Source organism: Canis lupus, chromosome 37 (assembly GCF_003254725.2).
Source record: "Canis lupus dingo isolate Sandy chromosome 37, ASM325472v2, whole genome shotgun sequence".
NCBI lineage: Eukaryota > Metazoa > Chordata > Mammalia > Carnivora > Canidae > Canis > Canis lupus.
Window position 1 is genome coordinate 224,671 of NC_064279.1, and position 12,994 is coordinate 237,664.

The following is a 12,994-nucleotide window of genomic DNA, read 5'->3' on the forward strand; positions in this document are numbered from 1 at the left end:
ATATGATCTGTTCTGGAGAATGTCCCATATGCAATTGAACAGAATGTTTATTCTCCTTTTGGATCTAATATTCTAACTATATCTGTTGAGTCCCTGTGGTCCAGTGTGTCAAGGCTATTGTTCCCTTGTTGATTTTCTGCATAGACGATCGGTCCGTTGCCATAAGTGGGTGTTGGAATCCTCTGTCAGTGTATTATTATCAGTGATTTCCTATACGTTTGTTGTTAATCGGTTTCTATATTTAGGTACTCATGTTGGCAGCATAAATAGTTAGTTGTTTGATCTTGATAGTCTTTTTAATTATGAAATAATGTTCTTCTTCATCTCTTCTTACAATATTTGTTGTTTCTTTTTGAGATTTAAATATATTATTTATTTATTTTTGAGAGATACACAGAGAAGCAGAGGCAGAAACATAGGCAGAGGGAGAGGCAGGCTCCCCAAAGGGAGGGTGATGTGGGACTCGATCCTGGGATCCCAGGATCACACCCTGAGCCGACGGCAGATGCTCAACCACTGAGCCACCAGGTGTCCCCCAGGGTTTCGTTTCAAATCTCGTTTGTCTGATATAAGTATGGGTCCTCCAGCTTTCTTTTGATATCCATTAGCGTGGTAGATGATTTTCCCTCCCCTGACTATCAATCTGCTGGTGTCTATAGGTCTAAGGTGAGCATCTTGTAGGCAGCATACAGATGGATCTTGTTTTTTTAATAACGATTTTATTTATCAGAGAGAGAGAGAGAGAGAGAGGCCGAAAATTAGGGAGAGAGAGAAGCAGACTCCCCACCAGGAGCCCAATATGGGACACGATCCCAGACTCCAGGATCACAGCCTGAGTCAAAGGCAGATGCTCAACCCCTTGAACCACCCAGGTATCCCGGATCCTGTGTTTTAAGCCACTCTGATACCCTATATCTTTTGATTGGAACATTTAGTCTATCAGCATTCAGAGTGATTATTCACAGATATGAACTTTGTTCCTTTGTGTTACCAGAAGAGTTGGTGTTTCTGGTGACGTTCTCTGGTCCTTTCTAGTCTTTATTGCTTTTGGTCTCTTTTTGTCCCCCACTAGAAGAGTCCCTCTTAATCCCTTACTGGACTGGTTAAGTGGTCATGAAATCCTTGATATGTTGACTGTCCAGAAAATCTTTCTCTCTCCTTCTCTCCTGAATGACACCCTTGCTGAAGCAAGAATTCATACAAATTGGACTCCAATAAAAAGGAATTTAAAAACATAAAATAAATTTTTGGTCTTATGATTGAGGAAAATGGCATTTAGGAGGAAAACCAGAAGCTAAGAGAGAGGAGGACAGATTTCACCATCCGTAGCCATCACAGGGACATGGTGTCCTTTCCATGAAGGGGCCTCCCTTCCGTAGGATTCTTCCTGCACCTCTGTGCTCCTTGTTGGAAACCAGCAAGCACATCTCTGTATCTCTAGCACCTCTGCAGTCATGGTTTATTGCATCTTCCATGTATCCTACTGGGGACAACAGCGTCGTGTATGTAACCATCTGGCTCCTGTTAGACAACATTGGGGGGGATTCCGACTTCTGTTGGTTTTGGGGTGTGTGTGTGTCTATCACATGTAGCTATCACGTGCAGCTATCTGATCCTCTGGGTGGGTCACCCAAATGCTGAAATGGTTGGCACAACATCATTTCTGGTGCTGGTGCTAGGCGGGTAGCTAGGCTCTCCTGGCAGACCCAGGGCTCCCTCGTGCAGTGACTTTCCGCTGGAGGGTCAGCTGAGTTGGAAGGTCTGGCTTGGCCATATTCCCATGTGCGGCAGTGGGTCCTCCCATGCGCTGGCTGCTTATCTTCTCCCTGATGCCTCTCCATCAGGGAGCCAGACCTTGGGGCCGCCCTGCCCATGGGGGGAGCCCTGGGGCTGCCTGTGTTTGGGAGTCTGGGTGGGGACTGGGCTGGGGTTCCTCGGTCCCCTGTGCTGCTTGGCCTTCAGGATGAGCCCCATACTCACCCAGCCCCTACTCACTAGGGCGAGGAGGGTTCCCTCCACACCCTGGTGTGAGAGATCTAGCACCACAAGTTGTGCACGCCGAGTACACCTTGTGAGGGTGGCCCACGTGCGTGAGCTGCAGTGTGGGACCCAGGATATTTAACAAAAATCCCTTACCCCTGGACAAGCAGAGCAGGACTGATTCCATTTTGTGCTCCACCTGTCATCTCCCTTATGACCCCACATGACTTGCTTATAGCTTAAGGTGCTGCCCCACCCTGACTCAAGCCGCTGGGCACACCCTAATTCGAAAATGGCTCATAACAATGTAACCCTGGTTTGTGCCCCATAAAACTGCGTGCCAATTCTGACTAAAGTAATAGGCCAGTTCAAGTCGATACTATAGGGTAAAGTGTAATTCAATCGGCCACCTGCGTGTGGACCGACATGACTACGCATCTTTCAGCATTCCCATGGGCCACTGGCTCCTATAAAGCTGCTACGCCTCTTAGTCTCGGTGTCCAAGTCCCTACTCCTCTGTGTCCGGTGCACTTGGACCCAAGCTCCAGCTTGTAAAGAAACCCTCGGGAGTTTGCATCGGTGTGGGCTCCTTGGTGGTTTCTCGGATTCGCCATCTTGGGCACAACACAAGGCCCTGTTGTCCTGACATCCCTTCCAGGGCCACGCTACCGCCCCGCAGGCCCTCTGTGCCCCAGGCACACAGGCACAGGGGTTCGGGGAGGGGAGGAAGTGCCCCGGAACCCGGCCAGCCCCGGCCCCCTGGACAGAGGGAGCACAGACCTCCCAGGTCACTTTCCACAGACCCTGGTGACCTGAGGCTCCCTGGCTGTCACTCTGTCCCAGCCCCTCCTGGCCTGCGGGGCACAGGCTGAGTCCCAGTAAAGTCTGTGGGGCCTGACTCTGGCGTCTGGCCGCCCCTGGAATGCACGTGGGGATGTCAGCTGGGTGTGCCTGGCAGCGCCACTGCAGGGGCTGTTTGGGGCGTGGATGTACCCCCTCCTCCTCTCTCGGGGTCTCTCCTCACCCTCTGCACAGAGTTCTGGGAGACACAGAAAGGGGCTGGCTGTGCATTTTCGCACCACAACACTCTGTTGACTTTCTACACCAAATGGGCTCAGAGCTGAGGGTGCGTGCCTTCCCCTGGGGAGGGAGACCATTCTGTCCTTTAGTGGAGGGCAAGAATCACATGTGGGGTGGGGTCTGGTGCTGGAGTCCCCCACCTCGGAACATGTTTCGACTCCGGGTGGGGACGTGTCCTGAGGTTTCAGCCTGAGAGACGGTTCTTAGGACAGCAGAGCTGACCTGGACTTGCAGGTCATGGGCTCCTGCGCTGGGTCCCCGCAGGGCAGCTGGACCCCGGACTTGGGCCCCCTGGGGCCCCAGAACCTGGTGGAGCCTGTCTCCTGGTGTTGGTGTGGGTGGGGCCACCGCCTACCCCTCCTCTCCCCAACCTGGGGTGTCCCGGAATCCCCAGGCCTGCCCTAGTTCAGCGACCTAGGCACGTGTTGGGCACGCCCAGGGCCCAATAGGCCACATCCAGCTGTGGGAGGACTCTCTCAGCCTGGGGCCAGAATCCAGGGCTGGCCAGGGCCATTGGGGGGCTGGATCCCGTTAGTCTTTGTGTTGGGCCTGGGGGGCTCAAATCCCCGCAGCCCCCACAGAGTCCGGGGCCAGGCCAGCCCATGTCCCTCTGGGTTAGGGGCTGGTGTCCTATGCAGGGTGTGCCGCCCTCCAGGAGGGACAGTGGGTGGAGGCAGGGCACAGTGGGTCTTCTGCACCACTCACCTGCACCCACCCTGTCAGGGGCTCCCTGCCTTCCCTCCTTCATGCCACCCCTGGGTACTCTATGGGAAACCCGGTCTTCTGATGGGAGCAGGGTGTCCAGAGATCCCTGGTGAGGCTGAGTATGTCCCACAGGGGCAGCTGCACTGGGTCCTTGCTGGGGGCAGATGGTGTGGGGGTGGATGTTGTGGGGGCAGGGGCATGATGGTGGTGGCGTGTGGGGTATGGTGTAGGGGGGATGGTGGGGGTGTGGTGTGGGTGGGGATTGTGTGGGGCTGTGTGGGTGTGAGGGGGATGGTATAGGTGGGATGCCATTGGGGATGATGATGAAGGGGGATGGTGTGGGGGTGGGGAATGAGGGGGATGGCGTGGGGGGCCTGCCGACACAGGGCATCCACATTCTCTCAGATGCACACGGATATGTCTACAGATAAAGGCGACCTCAGTCTGGGGTTTGCTGTGACACCTGCCCCTGGGGTCCCGTGTGGTCAGTGAAGGGCGCTGGCTGGACCGGGGGCATTATCTGGGGATCATCATACTATGTATGTTTACAAATTGCAAATTGTCTCAAATTAAATGCATAGAATTTAGATATATATAAAACACCAAGTGTGGGTGTCTCCCTGACCCGTCCGACCCTCATCGGATGGATGTGTGTCCTGCTCCAGCCACTGCCATGCCGCCTGGCCCCCAGGTCCGGTTACTGCCCTCCACGGGCCCCACCGCAGCCCCCTGCTTTTCAAGGGGCTGTCCCTCACCCCTTTGGGGTTCAGCTCCCATGGAAACCCCTAGAGGCGCCAACGTAGTGACCTCCTCATCCCCGAAGCCCCGGGTTTTGGGGCACGGTGGTCATCCCCGGCACCCTACCATACAGTGGTGTGTTGCTGGCTGCTGTTGCTTCCCCCGGCCTCTTAAGCCCTGTGTTCCCTACCCAGAAGCCTCTGGGACTCCCCTGGGGCCCTGAAGCCCCCTGACTCAGCAGCCACACCCCACCCCCTAGCAATCCCAAAACATGATTTGGCTGCCGAACGTCCTGTTGATGTCCAGGTCTATCTGCATGATGTCCCTGGAGGAGACGAGGCCTCCTCCTTCATTTCCTGCAGGAAAACCGGGGAGGAGGAGCTGGCATCAGGGACACAGACCACGGCCTGTCCCCAGCTGCCATCCTGGGCAGGGAGCCCTGGGGCCACCATGGGAATGTGTCCTACCGAAAACTCCTTTCTTCTCCTGGGAGGCCGGGGACAGCCAGAGTGCCGACCGTGGCCGTGGGACCTCTGTGAGGGCTTGTGCCAAGCTGCTGTCGGCGGGAGGTGACTGAGGGTCAGCCTGGGTTGGAGGGGACAGGGGATCAGCCCAGGTGGGGAGGGGACATGGGGGTCTTGTGCCCAAGATTCTGAATCGGAGAAACAACTAAGGAGCCGACACCAATGCAAACACAGGAGGGTTGATTTACAAACTCGAGCTTGGGTCCAAGTATACCCCACATAGTGGAGCAAGGACTTGGACCCCGAGGTGGGTTTTAGCTTAGTTTTAAGGGCTGGTCTCAGGGACCTCCAGAAGGGCTGGAGCAATTCCTAAAGTTCTGTTTACATTTTGATATGAGGCCTTCAAGGGCATTGAGCTTTGTTCTCATTCTAATATGGGGCTTTCTGGGACCTTAGGCTGTAACGTGTTTTTTTCTTTTTTTCCTGTAACTGAAGAAATGTAAATTTTAGCTCTTATTCACAGGGTCCTCGGATGGCAGTTCTTGTGCTAACAGTGAACTTAAAGTGGAACGGCCTCAATTTTCTCAGCCTCCCCACAGACAAGTGACTGAATTTTAAAACTCCAAATTTTAGGGGCTGCCCTGGTGGAGCCCTGTGCTCTTCCTGCCTGGGAGGGTGTCCTCGCACTCCTGGCCTTTGCTGGTCTGTCCCAGGAACGGGGCCCTGTGACTGCACAGGGGTTTGCAGCTTATGGCCACACAGGGCAGACAGCTGGCCCGAGTACCTGCTGCTCTCAGCCGGGTTCCTGCTCCTGTGCCTGGGAACAGTTGGCGCCACTGTCCTTGGGACCCTTGGGATCCTGAGCCCGCCCTGTTTCTCCAGGGATTGCCCCCTACTTCTCCACCTGAACACCTTAAGGCTGGTGTGTCCCCCACTCTAGGAGACTTCTGAAAGTTCAGATTTTGTGCACTGCTGCTTATAATATTGTGCGTAGACCCTTCAGTTGGCTCTCTGCCCTTGTGGGATCCGGGGCTGTGTCTCCCCAAGATCAACTGATTGATTGTTTTTAAGATTTTATTTTTCTGTAATCTCTACAGCCAACATGGGGCTAGAACTTGCTACCCCAAGAACAAGAGTCCCATGTTCTTACGAACAACACCAAGCCAGTCAGGCTCTCTTTGATTGATTGATACATGTTAATTGATGCAGGGGTCTTGCATGTGTCAGGGCAGAAACTGAGCCCACGCTTTGAGGTGTGGTGGAGTCATTTGGACCTGATCAATGTGAAAGAAACCATAGCTTCCCTGGGAGCCCAGGGAGCAGGGCCCACACACGTGAATAGTTGATAATTTCCTTTACTGTAGTAGTTATTTTACTGACTATTTATTTAAAGTGCTATTCAATGGTAAATGTCAATCTAGGATTGGGATACAGTGAGAATGTTCTAGGATTCGGAGGTAACTAAAGCTTCCCGTCCAGGACTTAATGTTCCAGTTGGATGCAGAGATAGGCAAGGAAGCAAAGAGTTATGAAACATGGCACTGGGGTGCCTGGCTGGCCTGGTTGGGGGATCTTGATCTCAGGGTTGTGAGTTTGAACTCCATGTTGGGTATAGAGAGGACATGAAACGAAAATATTTAACAAATAATAAATGGATGAACAAATAAAGCATGACATCAAAGGTAAGTGTTTGCTTATGTCTCACCTGCGAACTATTCTTGATCGCCCCACTTGTCCTACTTGGCCCAGATGACGTCCTCCACAAGGGATAGTACTGCCCCAGTGAAAGTGGGCGTCTTTCATTGTAAGACCTGTGGTTCCCCTCGTTCTGCAGGGAGAGAAGAGCCGTGAAGCCACAAGTTCGGGGGATCAGCATACACCTAGGCAATGACCATTTCTGAACCCGGTAGCCAGAGCTCGGCCTCCTTTTAGGATGCGATGTCATAACGAAGCCTCTTTGGTCATTGTCTTGGATGCAGGGTGGAGGCTAAACTAGAATTAGGAAGAACAAAAGAGGAGGAAAACCAGAAGCTGAAAGAGAGGAGGACAGATTTCACCATCTGTAGCCTACACAGGGACCTGGTGTCCTTTCCTAGAAGGGACACCCCCTCCGTAGGATGCTTCCTGCCTCTCTGTGCTCCTTTTTGAAACCCAGCAGGCACATCTCCGTGCCTCCAGTACCTCTGTAGTCATGGTTTATAGCGTCTACCATGTATCCTATTGGGGACCACAGCATCGTGTATGTAACTATCCGGCTGCTGTTTGACAACATTGGGGGGATTCCGACTTTTGTTGGTTTTGGGTTGTGTGTGTGTCTATCACATGTAGATATCACGTGCAGGTATCTGATCCTCTGGCTGGGTCACCCAAATGCCGAAATGGTTGGCACAACATCATTTCTGGTGCTGGCGCTGGGCAGATAGCTGGGCTCTCCTTGCCGACTCGGGGCTCGCTCCTGCAGTGACTTCCCACTGGAGGGTCAGCTGAGCTGGAAGGTCCAACTCGGCCAAATTCCCATGTCCTCAGGGGGTCCCGCTGAGCACCTGCTGTTTCTCTTCTCCCAGATGCCTCTCCAGCAGGGAGCCAGACCTCAGCGCCGCCCTGGGGGGAGATCCTGAGGAGCTGGCTGCCCATGGCGGGGAGCCCTGTTGCTGCCTGTGTATGGGAGTCGAGTTGGGGTCTGGGCTGGGGTTCTCGGTCCCCTGTGCTGCCTGGCCTTCTGGCGAGCCCCATGCTCACCCAGCCCCTACTCACTAGGGTGAGGAGGGTGCCCTCTACACACTGGTGTGAGAGATCCAGCACCACAAGCTGTGCACAGTGAGTCCACCTGGTGAGGGTGGCCCAGGTTCGTGAGCTGCAAGTGTGGGACCCAGGAAAGTTAACAAAAATCCCCTACCCCTGGACAAGCAGAGCAGGACTGATTCCATTTTGTGCTACACCCACCTCCTCCCCTATGACCCCCACATGAGCTGCTTATTGCTTAAGGCGCTGCCCCACCCTAGTCAGGCCGCTAGGCACACCCTAATCGGAAATCGGCTCATAACAATGTAACCCTGCTTTGTGCCCCCCAAAACTGTGCGACGATTCTGACCAAAGTAATAGGCCAGCTCAAGTGGATACTATTTGGTCAGGTGTAATTCAATTGGCCACCTGCGTGTGGACCATCATGACTGTGCAACTTTCTGCATATCCCATGGGCCACTGGCCCCTATAAAGCTGCTATGCCTCTTAGTCTCGGGATCCACGTCCCTGCTCCGCTGTGTTTGGTGAAATTACACCCAAGCTCCAGCTTGTAAAGAAACCCTCGGGAGTTTCCATCGGTGTGGGCTCCTTGGTGGTTTCCCTGATTTACAATCTTGGGCACAACACCAGGGCCTGGTGTCCTGACATCCCTTCCAGGGCCACGCTGACCGCCCCACAGGCCCTTTGTGCCCCAGGCACACAGGCACGGGGATGCGAGGACGGGAGGAAGTGCCCCGGAACTCGGCCATCCTTGGCCCTCAGGACAGAGGGAGCACAGACCTCCCAGGTCGCTGTGCACAGACCCTGGTGACCTGAAGCTCCCTGGCTGTCACTCTGTCCCAGCCCCACCTGGCCCGGGGGACACAGCCTGAGTCTAAGTAAAGTCTGTGGGGTCCTGACCCTGGCGTCTGGCTGCCCCTGGAAGGCACGTGGGGACGTCAGCTCTGTGTACCTGGTGGCGCCCCTGCAGGGGCTGTTTGGGGCCTGGATGGTGCCCCCTCCTCCTCTCTGGGTGTCTCTTCACGCCCCATGCACAGAGTTCTGGGATACACAGAAACGGGCTGGCTGTGCATTTTTGCACAACACTTTATTGACTTTTTACAGCAAAGGGGCTCAGAGCCTAATGCGCGCCTTCCCCTGGGGAGGGAGACCTTTCTGTCCTTTAGGGGAGGGCAATAATCACACGGTGTGGAGAGGCGGGTGCTAGAGTCCACATTGTGGGAACATGTGTGGACTCCGGGTGGGGGCGTGTGTCCTGAGATTTCAGCCTGAGTGACTGTTCTGAGGACAGCAGAGATGACCTGGACCTGCAGCTCATGGGCTCCTGTACTGGGGCCCCGCAGGGCAGCTGGACACCTGCCTTGGGCCCTCTGGGGCCCCAATACCTGGAAGAGCCTGCCTCCTGGTGTGGGGTTGGGTGGGGCCAACCGGCCTATCCATCCTTTCCCTACCCTGGGGTGTCCCGGGATCCCCCAGTCTGCCCTAGGTTAGCGACCTGGATCTGTGGGGCACGCCCAGGGCCCAGGAGGCCACATCCACCTGTGAGAGGGCTCGCTCAGCCTGGGGCCAGAATCCAGGGCTGGCCAGGACCATGGGGCCTGGATCCCATTAGTCTTTGTGTTGGGCCTGGGAGGGGCTCAATTCAACCTAGTCCCCACAGAGCACAGAGCCAGGTCAGCCCAGGTCCCTCTGGGTTAGGGGCTGGTGTCCTGTGCAGGGTGTGCCGCCCTCCAGGACAGACAGTGGGCGGAGGCAGGGCCCAATGTATCCTCTGCACCACTCACCTACACCCAGCCTTTCGGGGATCTCTGCCTTCCCTCCTCCCTGCAACCTCTGGGTTCTCTATGGGACAATCAGGCTTCTGATGGGAGCAGGGTATCCAGAAAACCCCAGGGAGGCTGAGCATGTCCCACAGGGGGCAGCTGCACTGGGTCCTTGCTGGGGGCCGATGGTGTGGGGGTGGATGTTGTGGGGTAGGGATATGATGTTGGTGGTATATTAGGAAGGTACAAATATTAGCCTTGAATCAATATTAAAATATTCTCATTAACCAAAGACCATACTTTATTCAGATTTCCTTAGTTTTTGCTAAGTTACCATCCCTCATATCCCATTCCATTTGTCCTCATGTTTTCTTAGGCTCCTCTGGATTGTGACAGTCTTTCTGCCTTTCCTTGTTGTCGTTGAACTGGAACACTTTGAGAAGTAGAGTATTTTGTAAAATTTACCTCAGTTGGGAAATGTCTGTTATCTCATGATTAAACTCTTTTTGTGGATTATATAAAGAGATATACTGCCATTTTAATTATATCATATAAAGGATAGATATTATCAACATGATTTATCAGTCTTGGTATCAATCTGATCATCTTGCTGAGGTAGTGTTTGTCAGCTTTCTCCGTAGTAAAGTGATTATTATTATTATTATTATTATATTATCATTTTTATATACACATTTTCATATTCTATTTTGTAGAAGGAAGTTACTATGTGTATTCCATACATATGAGTGGGAGGCTATGCTAATCAACTTGAGGGTGGAATGTCTGTACAACTTCTTTGAAATTCTTCTACATGGGAGATTTCTCTTCCTTCTGGGTTGTTTGTTTGTTTCTTTTTAAAGATGTCATTTATTTATTTGAAAGAGAGAGGAGAGAAAAACCAAGAGCGAGAGGGGCAGATGGAGAGGGAGAAGCAGGTTCCCTGCAAACAGGGAGCCTGCCTTGGGAATTGGATCATGATCTGAGCCTAAGACAATAGCTTATGTGACTGAGCCACCCAGATGCCACTTTTTCTTTCTTTTTCTTTTTTTAGTAATAAATTTACTTTTATTGGTATTCAATTTGCCCACATACAGAATAACACCCAGTGCTCAGCCCGTCAGTACACGTCACACATTCACCCCCACCCCCACCCTCCTCCCCTTCCATCACCCCTAGTTCATTTCCCAGAGTTAGGAGTCTTTATGTTCTGTCTCCCTTTCTGATATTTCCCACACATTTCTTCTCACTTCCCTTATATTCCCTTCACTATTATCTATATTCCCCAAATGAATGAGAACATACAATGTTTGTCCTTCTCCGATTGACTTACTTCACTCAGCATAATACCTTCCAGTTCCATCCACTTTGAAGCAAATGGTGGGTATTTGTTGTTTCTAATGTCTGAGAAAGGCCCACCTTTTCTCTCTCTTCATCTTCTGAGTCTCCTATGGTATGAATGTTATTGTTTTAATAAGTGGATGACTTCCCTACGTCTGTCTCTGTGGTCCATAACCATTCTTGTTTTGAAGGCTTCCACTTGGGACTGCATCTCAGTTATACCATTTTTAACATTGGCCTGACTAGATTTTAGTTCTTTTATTTCTACAGTAAAGGTTTCTCTAGTTTTCTTCTGTGCTCTTTTTCTAGCCCAGCTGTTGTCTTTATAATCATTGTTTTAAACTGTAGTTAGACATCATATATGTGTATTGATGAACTTCCTGGCTGTGAGTAGACCTCATGTTATTTTATGGAGGTGATTTTCTCCATCTCATTATATTTTCCAGAAAAGAAAGAAGGAAGAAAAAGAAAAAACAAGAAAAACAATAACAACTGCCCTCCCCCCCAAAAAACAAAACAAAACAAAATAAAACCCAGATTATTTTGGCCTGCTTGTTAAAAGATTCTAAATCCCAAAATAGAAACAATTAAAGTGATCCCTGGGTGACGCAGCGGTTTAGTGCCTGCCTTTGGCCCAGGGCATGATCCTGTAGACTCTGGATCAAATCCCACGTCGGGGTCCCAGTGCATGGAGCCTGCTTCTCCCTCTGCCTGTGTCTCTGCCTCTCTCTCTCTCTCTCTCTCTCTTTCTCTCTGTTTGTGACTATCATAAATAAATTGAAAAAAATTTAAAAAAGAATCACAATTAAAGTACTATGAAAGCAAAAATAAGAAATATATAAGGTACATACATAGAAATTAAAATAAGGCAATTAATAAAAAAGAATCAAAGAAAATAAATGAAAAAAGAGCACAAAGTACAAAGGAATCTAGACCCTACTTTCCAGGCAGAGCTTAAGCTCTGCAGCCACTGTGGTCCAACAACTTGGTGGCAACGAATGCTCTGTGTGGGGTCTGGGGATGGGCCATGGCGCTGATTGTCAGGTGCACATCTGCCTGGGAGATGCACCTGCGGGGTCAGAGGCGGGGTGGGCGTCAGCGCCTCTGGGCTCAGCGGGCTGTGCTGCCCTGTTCCTGAGACCTGGCCCTGATAGGCGGGATGCGGGTGGGGTCTCTGGGTCCTCTGGCTCTGGGGCAGAGCATCCCCCACCCCAGTCTGCTGGGGCCTCCACAGAAGAGCGGCCAAGCCCCCAGGTCTCCGCGGCTTCTCTCAGAACCCTGCGTTCACTCTACCTGTGTCCGAGCTTCTTTTGGTTTTGTTTTTTTATCTCAGACTGTTATGCCCAAGATTGCTAATCCGAGAAACCACCGAGAAGCTGACACCAAGGCAAACACATGAGAGTTTATTTACAAGCTTGAGCTTGTGTCCAAGTATACCCGACAGAGCAGAGCAGGGACTTGGACCCTGAGGTGGGTTTTAGCTTAGTTTTAAGAGTTGGTCTCGGGGTACTCCCGAAGGGCTGGAGCAATTCCTCAAGTTCTTTTTTTTTTTAAACTTCTTTTTTTTTTAAAGATTTTATTTTTTTTATGATAGTCACAGAGAGAGAGAGAGAGAGGCAGAGACACAGGCAGAGGGAGAAGCAGGCTCCATGCACCGGGATCCCGACGTGGGATTCGATCCTGGGTCTCCAGGATCGCGCCCTGGGCCAAAGGCAGGCGCCAAACCGCTGTGCCACCCAGGGATCCCCCTCAAGTTCTGTTTACATTTTGATATGGGGCCTTCAAAGGCATTGAGATCTATTCTCATTCTAATAGGGGCTTCCTGCACTTGGCCTGGGCTCAGTTTTTATTCTATTGTGGGGCTTTCCAGGGTATTAAGCTGTAAACTTTTGTTATTTTCCTGTAACTGAAGTAATGTAAATTTCAGCTCTTCTTCACAGGGGCCTGGGATGGCTGGACATGTGGAACGCTGAACTTAAAGTGGAAAGGCCTTCATTTTCTCGGCCTCCTTGTGTCCCTTCCCATCCTATCTAGCTCCTTCCCCCTTCCCCAGAGCTCCTAAGAGAGCAATTGCTAATGATCTCAGCCTGGCAGCTTGTGTTGGGGGACAGGCCCAGGGATTTGGGATCAGGAAGACCTGGGGCTCGGGCGTCCCAGCTGTGCAGCGGGATTTGATGCTGCAAC

At 51.9% G+C, this 12,994-nt stretch overlaps 1 protein-coding gene and 1 long non-coding RNA gene across 43 annotated transcripts in view; one reads left to right on the forward strand and one right to left on the reverse strand.

Annotated features, from left to right (window-relative positions):
- The window catches only part of LOC112656497 (uncharacterized), a 441,756-nt gene that overhangs the window by 179,040 nt on the left and 249,722 nt on the right, over window positions 1-12,994 (reverse strand). The gene's annotated exons all lie outside the window — the stretch shown is intronic.
- Window positions 1-12,994, forward strand: part of LOC118353533 (uncharacterized) — a 368,208-nt gene that overhangs the window by 129,870 nt on the left and 225,344 nt on the right. The window lies entirely within an intron of this gene.